We start from the raw sequence: 10,442 nt of genomic DNA on the forward strand, positions 1-10,442 counted from the left end.
GTGCCTTGGGTTGCTGTTTCATTACAGATATCGATTTTTTTCAGAATTTACGGCCATGCTTTTAATTATAGTAACGGAGCTTCTAAACTGTATTCTTACTATTTTTTGTGTGATTGCCGTCCGTTTGGTAAGTTATAAATAGAGCGTGGCTAAGAAGGGTGTACCTTCCCATGCAAGAAAAAAATATATTTTTGTAATGTTGTCGGTTTCCTCATATAAGGGAATAACGTTGACAAAATTAGATTTCTCATCTTGTACCATAACATGTGGTGAGACATTTACTTCAAAATATGGTTTCAGTTGATAAATAAGTTAGACCAAACCCCGTAGTTGAGCATAAATGGATTCTACCTTAACCTTAAATCCGTAAATTTTTGTCACATAAAAAGTAAGTAATAATGAATTAATAGATTCAGGCGTTCCTTTGCGGAAGTCCATGTTAATAAAAATGGTAGTAAATTAATTTGCTACTCCGCGAACCCAGTGAAGGTTAAATCGTGCAAAATAGCTGCTCTTGTGTTGAATATTTTTTCATGCAGTTAATTATCCCACCCTCCCTCTGCATTTCTCTGCAAAATTAATAAAATAAATAACACAAGCGCAACTACAGTCACAAACCGCCACCAAAAATATACCCGATACGTGTTTCGGCTCTCCACGAGGCTGTTGATTGCTCGACGCTCGGCCGAAGAATGTCAAAGTCTAGAGCGCAAAGTGGTATTTGTCTTAAAAACACTTTGCTCTCTACACTTTGCAATGGCAATGAAAGAGTGGAAAGTGGAAAGAAGTCGGGAGTTTATAAGCTCACATGTGACACACGTAACAGTGTATAACATAGGTCAAACAGGTCCTTAATTTTAGTAATGCCTTCAATGGAGTTGACTTTGACTTATTATTGGAAGTATTGCGTTCTCTTAACATATCTCCAGCAGTTATTGATTGGTTTCGAAGCTACCTCTGTGGGCGACGGCGGTGTATACGTAATGAGAATTCTTTCTCTACGTGTTGCGATATCTCTGCCGGAGTTCCGCAGGGTGGCGTCCTGTCCCCGCTCTTATTTTCTTTGTTTATTAATTCTATTACACACTCTCTCTCTCATCTATATGCGGATGACCTCCAAATTTACTCCCAGTCGTTTCTTCTTACCAAGTGCTATTTATGCCAATGTGGACCTTGAGTCTATCTGTCAATAGAGTCAGTCCTTTGGCCTAAAAGTTAACCCGTCCAAAACACAATCCATTATTATAGGTAGCACTTGGTTCACTTCTCGTATAGACCTAGACTCCTTACCCCATGTGGTTTTTGATGGTATCCGAATTCCTTTTTTGGAAACAGGAACTTGGGGGTAATTTTTGATAAATGTCTTACTTGGAAGTTGCACGTTGCTGAGGTTAGCAGGAGAGTGTTTGGTGCGCATTTTTCCCTGAGAAGGCTTAAAAACTTTTTGCCCACTAAAACTAAAATTACTTTGGCCCAGAGCATTCTCTATCCGATACTGGACTACGCAGATGTTTGCTACCCGGATTTGTCAGTCACCCTGCTCAATAAACTGGAACAGCTCAAAATATGAGATTCATCTTCGGACTTCGTAAATTTGACCATGTCTCCCAATTTCGTGCACAACTTAAATGGCTACCCATCCACCAGCATAGAGATCTCCATATTCTTTACCTTCTTTACTCAATTCTATTCCGTCCCTTTACGCTTTCTTATCTTAAAGATCGCCTTACTTTCCACTCTTCTACACTCTGCCGTACCCTTTGCTCCTCTGATACTCTCTTACTAAACATATCCCATACCTCTAATTTTCATTCCAACTCTTTTATCGTTTCTGCGATCAGACTGTGGAATTATCTCCCTGAATCGTTCAAGGTTCCCCTTCTCTTGATTCCTTCAAACGTGTCTTCAGAAGGATCACTTCCTCAACTCCTAAATTTTGTCTTTTTCTCCACTATCCTTTCATTTATATACTTATTCTTTTTCCTTTAGAGTATAACATATTTATTATAATTATTATTTATGTATTAATAATATTTGTATGGATATTTCTGTGTACGTATATGAGTTTGTTAATAATTATTATGTAGTGTACTTATAATGATATTCTTTGGTTGCACCCGTTTTGCACATCCCAAATTTCTATCCTAAGGTTGCCTGGAAGAAATTGCTAAATATCAATAAGGCCACCTGTTGCACATTATCTTACTATCTTTATACCTAAGTTACTTTATTGTATTTTAACGGTAATTTTATGGTGCAATAAAGAATATTTCATTCGTTCATTAATTCATCATTCATTCATTAATTCAAACAGAGCGTAACTTTATAACTAGATATAAAGAGCATGTTCCTTCGTTTGGGTGCTTATCCCAAACAGGTCCAATTTCGCTAAACATTTATTAGACACAAACCATATTTTACCAGATTCCCATTCTTATGAAATCTTACATTTTTGCGAAAAAGGACTACCACTGGGTGTTTTAGAACAGATGAATTAGGACAACAACAGGGGTTGTATAATAAATTAATAATTGAATTTTGCATCTTTATTTTACCGTTCTGAACGAGCTCATTGTTCGGCCGAGGGTCGAGAAGACAACAGCCTCTGAGAATGCCTCGTGGAAAGGCGAAACAAGTGTCGGGTATATTTTTGGTGGCGGTTTGTGACTGTAGTTGCGCTTGTGTTATTTGCTTTATTAATTTTATGCGGAGGGAGGGTGGGATAATTAACTGTATCTATTTTGCACGATTTAACCTTCACTGGTTTCGCGGAGTAGCAAATTAATTTACTGCCATTTACATTAAATTATAACGCACACACTCATAGCCCTGCACTAGGGAAACCCTGAGTCGCGGGTGCCAAGGACACACAAAGACAATAACAAATTACACCCAAAATCACGAGAGAAATAAATGTAGGCCATACAAATATTTCTTCCGGCCCGGGAAATGAACCCGAGACCTCTGCAGACCAGACTCTGGCAGACCAGCATGGTAACCGTTCGGCTACGGAAGCAGTTCACAATATGGCACCAGATTGCGCTACACGTCGCCGCCAAGTGCAATACGTGTAGATTAGTTGTTTGTCCTAGATGTTAGTCCTAAAGGTATATATTTTACGGGTCAGGTGGCCTGAAATAAATGTCTAAATAAATAAATAAATATAACTTACCTTTTTACTCTGAAAATTACCTGTAGCCACTACCCTCTAACTCTTGTCTTATTCTTCATTAAATGATTCTGATATTCTTTAGACAACTCGTCAGTTATCAAAGAGACGACTGAGAAATTGAAATGAAACTGTTTCTTCAGACATTCGGGCTTTTCAGTCAGACGCATCCATTCATATTCATATTCTTTATTTGCAAGTTACATGGTTATATAACAAGTGTTCTTATGCTAATGGTACTTGACATGCAACACCCCGTGGGGGCACTGCAACATTCTGAGGGCACTATATCCTTACTTTACTAAAACATATACATTATTAAAATAAAATTAAAAACGAGTCTATAAGAAAATTCAACATTATTTAAATAAAATTAAGAACGATTAATAACAAAAAAAACTAAACAGAATTTTCGGCAATATCAACACTAAATATTATTTATTTATTTATTTATTAAACTTTATTGACCACAATACAAAGGATACAAAAGGCGGACTTAATGCTAAAAGCATTCTCTACCAGTCAACCTCTGAGAAAAACGAAATTCACGAACGCGGTAAATAAACAGAATATTACGGTTATATTAAAATAAATGAAACAAATTCATAATTATATATATAACAAACTAACCTAATACCTTACTTAATAATATAATACATACACTTACATACATACAAATATACCATACATATACAAAATACTTACAATAACAGAATATGATGATGATTATTGCTGTGACAAACAATTTAGAAGACGCTCATGAACATTATTTTTAAAAGAAAATATATTAGGAGACCATCTGATGGCGTCCGGTAGAGCGTTCCAGAGCCGTATCGAGTGGAGAGTAAAAGAATCTGACATGAAGCCAGAATGAAAAAGAGGTACAGAGAGTGATAGTGAATTCATGGAACGAAGTGGGAGGTCATGAGAGTCACAGAGATACTGAAATTTACATTTCAAGTATTCTGGATAGTGGGGATTGAAAAGAACGGAGTACAACGTACAGAGAATTCTTTTCTGTCTGCGTTGACGGATAGGGAGCCATTTAAGTTGAGACCTAAAAGAAGAAACGTGATCAAATTTCCGAAGGCAGAAAATGAAACGAATAGCATTATTGAGCAGGCGGTCCAACTTGTCTAATAGATTTTCGTTGAGATCAGGATAACAGACATCATCATAATCAATGAGTGGGAATATAAGGGAGGTGACGAGCAGGGTCTTAGTACTAATGGGAAGAAAATGTCGAAAGCGGTTTAGAAAACGTAAAGAAGAAATAACCCTACGACTAACCTCGGACACCTGTAAGGTCCAGCTTAGTGAGGAGTCAATGTAAAGACCAAGGTTTTTTACACTACAACTGAATGGAACAGACGAGTTCTCATAAACTACTTGAATGAGCGAAGTATGGTCAATCTTGGATATCTGTTTAGATCCACCTAAAATAATTGCTTGACACTTGAAAGGATTAACAGATATCCCAAAATTAGTTGACCACGCACTAACACATTGTAAATCGCTGTTAATGTCAGAAATCGCTGAATTAATGTCCTCGGCAGATGCCTGCGCGTAAATCTGCAAGTCATCAGCATAAAAGTGGTAAGAGCAGCTAAGTGAGAAAGAAAGAAAATTAATAAAAAGTGAAAATAAAAGTTAATATTAAAAAATTAAAATTATATTATTATATTATTAATAAAAAATTAATATTATTAATTCCTTTTACATTTAGGTCTCATTCCTGATACACTTACGTCTGTCTATTTGACATACTTTACAAGTTATAAACTTGGTAATTCGTTTTTAAGCACTATTTTCTAAAAAGTATTATTTTAGGGAATAAAAAGCTTTGCTATGTATTAGATAGCACTTTAGATGAGTTACAAAGGCCTTATGTGTATCTTGTGTTTTTATATTTATTGGGATTGCATTATATATTTTAATTACCATACAGTGGGACCCTGCATGGTATATACCTAGAGTACTGAAATGACGCTTCAACATGTGTAAACCTCTATTGTTATGCTTCAGAGTCTTTACTGGTGAGAAAAGATGATTGTATTTTTTTATAAATTTACTACACTCAAGAATATAAACTGAGGTTTGTGTCAAAGTCTTGTGTTTAATAAAGAACGACTTACAAGAGGTTTGTGAGTCTATATTAGCAAGTATTCTTATACATTTCTTTTGAAGTAAGAATGAATTGTCAATCTCAACGCAATTTCCTTGCCTTGAGAGCGTGAATAAAGGCATAGTACGCAGATGGAGCTAGCTGTTTTAAAATCTGTAACCTTTTTGAGGTTGTACAACGCGTAAATAAATGAAGACAATTTACCAGTTAAGTTTTGTACATGAGATTTCCAATTCATAGTTGAGTCTAATTCAATACCGAGTAGGGTCGCTGTAGTTTCTGTTTTCAGTTCCGTATTTTTATATTTATATTTGAAGGTGATTTTTGGTACGGATTTTTTATATTCAATTCCAAATTGTGAGAGTTTAGCCATTATATAAGGTTTTCTAGTATCTTATCTAATTTGTCCTGTAATTCTTCCTAATTTTCACACGATAATATGATTGTAATATCATCTGCAAATAAAGTGCAATGTTGTTCACACATTTTGGGCAGGTCATTTACATATATCAAGAACAAAATACGACGCCAAACGCTACCTTGCGGGATAGAGTTAATGATGTTTATTTTATCAGATTTTATATTTGTAATAGTAGGTACCTGTTTTATAATTTAAGTGTTCAATTTCAATAAGTTGTTCTCGTTTTGTCAAGTAACTAGTGAGCCATTTATGGGCTAAGCCTCTTATCCCTGCATCATACAATTTTTGCAAGAGTATTTCGTATTTGACTCTATCATATGTAATGGTCTCTCCTTTTTTTCTTATTCGTGATATTTCTTCCACATAATCCGTAAGATCAATATTCAATAGAATAGAATAGAATAGGATAGAATCATTTATTTCATGTTATCAATGTCACAATATTACAATTGGAAATACAATGTCAAGGGATAACTATGATCGTCAGTAATAAAATTATAATAATAATAATGAATATAAAATAAAGTAGTATAACTACTGCTTGTCGAATAAAATAAAATTAAAATTGTTTCAAAAGAAACTCATCGACACTGTACAATTCAATATCCAATAAAAGGTTTTTTAGTCGGGTACAAAACGTTTCATCGTTTCTAACACTTCAGGTCTGTGGGTAGTTGTTCGTAGAATCGGGGACCTATTACCCGCGGATTTCTAGTTGCAAGTTCGGTACGGTGGGCAACGGATTTTAGTGTTCCCGCGTTTCGTAACGCTCGGCCTCCGCCCGTACGTCGCTCATAAGTAGCCAAGTTTCGACGCATATCGTATACAGAGCGTATCACTCTTTCACATGTTTCTTCCTCTATTTCCTAATAATTTTCCGGAAGACCATGTAACACAAAAGTCTTGGATAAATCAGCGTATATTGGAGGTGAATCTGTCTTACGGTTTTGAATTTCAGTTTCAAGTTTTTGTGTTTCAGATTGCAGTTTTTTGTATTCCAGGTTTAGTAACTGTATTTTTGAATCTAGATATTTAATTTCTTTATCAACTTCTGCTTGTTTACTTTTAGAACTTTCTGCCTGTTGTTTAATTTCATTTCTCAAGGCTGTAATCGCTACTTGTACATCGTTTGCTATTATTTTTCTCAATTCTGTTATGATTGTTTTATTATTTTGTTTTAAAGTTGTTTCCAATAAGTCATTTATTTTTCTTAGTGTTAGGGGATGATCCAATAAGAGTGACCTTTAGGATTCGGTGAGTTGCTGATATCATCCAAGCTCATAGAGTAATTTTCCATGTTTGTGTTGAATTTACGTTGTTACGTTGTGTCACTTAAGATTCTGTTGGTGAGATTTCTTGGTGATCGTTCAGGAGTCTGTTGTCCAAAGCAAAATTAGTATTGCCTGTTTTTGGAGTTTTACAGTGGCATGACGGACAGTCCCACTTTTTTGTGTTCAGAGGTCATAGTGTTGTAAAATCTTTGAGTTGAGACATTGGCACAATCCAGGTCATATTTATCTTTGCATTTTGAACACACTAAATATTCCTTGTCTTTTATTATCTGCCTGCGCATTTATTTTATATTTATTGTTGATATAATGCTGAGTAATAACCAATATTAATTTCAGAAGTAAAGATTGTTATAGTGGCGCCATCTGTTATGGAGTAGCGGAACTAAATTCAACAAAGATCGTTAAAATTTGATGATTAGCAGTTATGAATTTTTAGGTTATAATGTTCGAATTTTAAAAATATTCACTTGTACACACAGATCATGACCTTCACAAAGTGGTTTCGGTTCAGATTCTATGATACGGGATGATTTCTTCATAAATTCACTTTATAAGCTGTCTATTTTTTATCACAATTTTTACAGTGTCGGATAGGATTTATCACTGTTCTTCATCTCCGAATTTCGATGATTTAATAAGTTTTTATAATTTCAATCTCAATATAAACACTGGCGATGTCAACAATGCACACAGGTGGCGCCGCACTTATAAGAGGTACCATATCCATTCAACCTGTAAAGCCTTTTATTTTTTATTTATATTATTAACTGCCTACCAAACGGTTATCATGGTGATCTGCCACGGGTTCGATTCCCAGGCCGGGAGAAATATTTGTCTGGCCTACATTTATTTCTGTCGTGAGTTTGGATTTAATTAGTGGTTGTATATTTGTGTGTCATGGCACTGGCACTGGCAATATAGAGTTTCCCTAGTGCGCGGCTATGAGTGTGTGCGTAAAAAAAAACCAAAACGTTGGTTTGTTTGAAAAAACAAGTAAACATGATTATTTGTTTCTGTCTTTCCTCGCACTGTGATTTATTAACACAGAATATCTAAAGAATTTAGATCCTCATTCCAGCAAAGTTTGAGTAAGGTCTTCGTGTTTTAGAGCTAGTTTTTTGACATTTTTCCGTGGGTTACCTTTTTGTTATTTAATCATTGACTTACAAATAAATGGACGACGGGTCTAATCACAAACCACAAAAAAAATGTCCCAAGTCAACCTATTTAAACGTAGTAACATGTAAAGGAATATGAAAAAGCTAAAACGTTGAATTTATATTGTAATGTCATCGCAGTACTGTCTAATTTTGCTTGCTTCGCTGTTAGTCGAACAAACGAAGACTACAGCGTGAATGACGCTCTGTATACGATTTTAACGCCCTATAAGTTCGGACATTTTTTAGCGCGGACCCGACGTCCATATAATTGTAAGTCAATGTATATAATTAATACATTATTTAATGTTCTTTCAGAACTTGCGCAAATTGTTAATAGTGTATTTGACATGTGAAATATTTTGCGTTTTTGCAAATACAACTTTGGCCTTAGCAATTGTAGGCGCTAAAATATCCGATGGAATTTATTCTCTAGATTATAATAATATTTTCTATGATTTTTGGCTTAATATCAGCCTCCTGGCATCATTCTTTACTATTTTCATTGGTAAGTAACATCTAAGAACACAAATCACGGTCTATTCACACTATGCGCTTCAAAACTAACATGATCTTAATTTTTTTTGTTTTGTCTTTTATTAGAAATTCAACTTATATAGTTAAGTATTTTTTGCAATTAACCGAATATATATAACAACTGACGTACTTTAAATGGAATAATCAATGAAATAACAAATAATGACAAGAATTATTATTATAAGCGGTGTGGTAACCGAAGGGTGCGTTGTGTACACGTACATACAATAGCGACAGAGCGCTTCGTGTCGGGGGTAGACAAGATTTTTTCTTGTCTGGCACCGAGGCAGTGTACACAGTTCGTGTGTAGAAACGACACGAATTCTTGCGCGCCCTACTGGTTTGACCTCCGCCTCTCAAGCAGAGGCCGTGGGTTCGAATCCCGGTTCGCACCTCTAAACTAATCGGTGAAGGAACCTTCACGTCGAAAAAGGTTCACAATCCTCGGAAAACATATAAACTGTGAAGTCTTCAACCCGCATTGGACCAGCGTGGTGGACTATAGCCTTAACCCTCGCCTGTGAGGAGACCCATGCCCAGCAGCGGGACGCCTAAATGCTCTCTTTTATGATACTAAGTGACGTGACGAACAAGTCATGGGCCTGGTGGTAAGCGACACGCCTGTCCATAACAGTTGCAGTGCCACTCAGAGTTTAAAAACTCAAAGATCTGAGGGGTACTGCCACTGCGCCCGTCACCCTGAGGCATAAGTTGATAAGTCCCATGGGCCTGTAATTTCTCCAGCACCCTTAGCTCGGAACGCAGTAATGCTCACACTACTGCTTGGCGGCAGAAATAGGTAAGGTGCAGTTCACATGGAGTTCTACTGCTATTACTACTAGTTGATGATGAAGGAAGGAAATATTCTTTATTATATATAATTAATTATTAATGCAAAGATCGAACACAAAGAAAATTCCATCGACCTGACAGGACACGAACCAGCCTCTGTGTCAAACCAAGTCAACCGCTCTATCAACTGTGATCGAGTCACCAGACTTACATTGTTTGTTACAGATTTTTTGTACTGGGTTTTTTTCGGCTTTTGTCCTCCATTCTTGTAAGCTCGTAAGTGCCACTGCAAATGTTATGAGTAGGCGGATCTTTACCACCATGCGTACGACTTGTTCGTCCCCTCACTTGGTATTATATAAAACGATCCTATTAATATTCTTTTTTTAGCTTGTCAGATATACGTCTGCGTTATGGTAAGCAACAAATTATCATCAATGCCACAAAAAGAAGTCTTTGACAATAACGAAAATCAATGCCTTCAAGATATTAACGTCATGACAAAAGATGTAGTCAGCAACAGTGCGTGCTAAGATTCCGTATAAATAACATTTGTAAAGATACACTTGGTGATGTTAAACAAGTTAACAAATGTAATGTAGATAACAAAATAAAATATTTTCTATTGGAAAAAGATGATGTTGTTGATGACGTTCTGTGATATTTTCTTATGGCGTTGTTAAATAAAAATGTTAACTGTTCTTATAAAAAGGTATGTTTTATTTTAATACTCAAAGAATGTTGTTTAGGCGTGAGTTTGAAGAAGAAAGTCTTTTGGTTGAAGTCCAAAAAATTAAGGGGAACATAATGTTAGGAAAGAGATTCTAAAAGATATTTTAGACCATGACATTGAACATTAAACCTTGTCTGTATTAAGTTGCGGCGTGGAAGAAGATGTAGTGACAAATTTAGAAAGAGATGCTTAGATGGTTCGGACATGTAGAGAGAG

At 35.7% G+C, this 10,442-nt stretch overlaps 1 long non-coding RNA gene across 1 annotated transcript; it reads left to right on the forward strand.

Moving 5' to 3' along the window:
• LOC113238116 lies at positions 1–10,001 on the forward strand. Its single transcript, XR_003311083.1, has 3 exons — positions 1–127; positions 8,483–8,672; positions 9,884–10,001. It is a non-coding gene; the product is annotated as an uncharacterized LOC113238116 (long non-coding RNA).
• The last annotated feature ends 441 nt before the right edge of the window (positions 10,002–10,442 follow it).

This window comes from Hyposmocoma kahamanoa, unplaced genomic scaffold, assembly GCF_003589595.1.
Source record: "Hyposmocoma kahamanoa isolate Upper Pololo Valley unplaced genomic scaffold, ASM358959v1 95, whole genome shotgun sequence".
Taxonomy (NCBI): Eukaryota; Metazoa; Arthropoda; class Insecta; order Lepidoptera; family Cosmopterigidae; genus Hyposmocoma; species Hyposmocoma kahamanoa.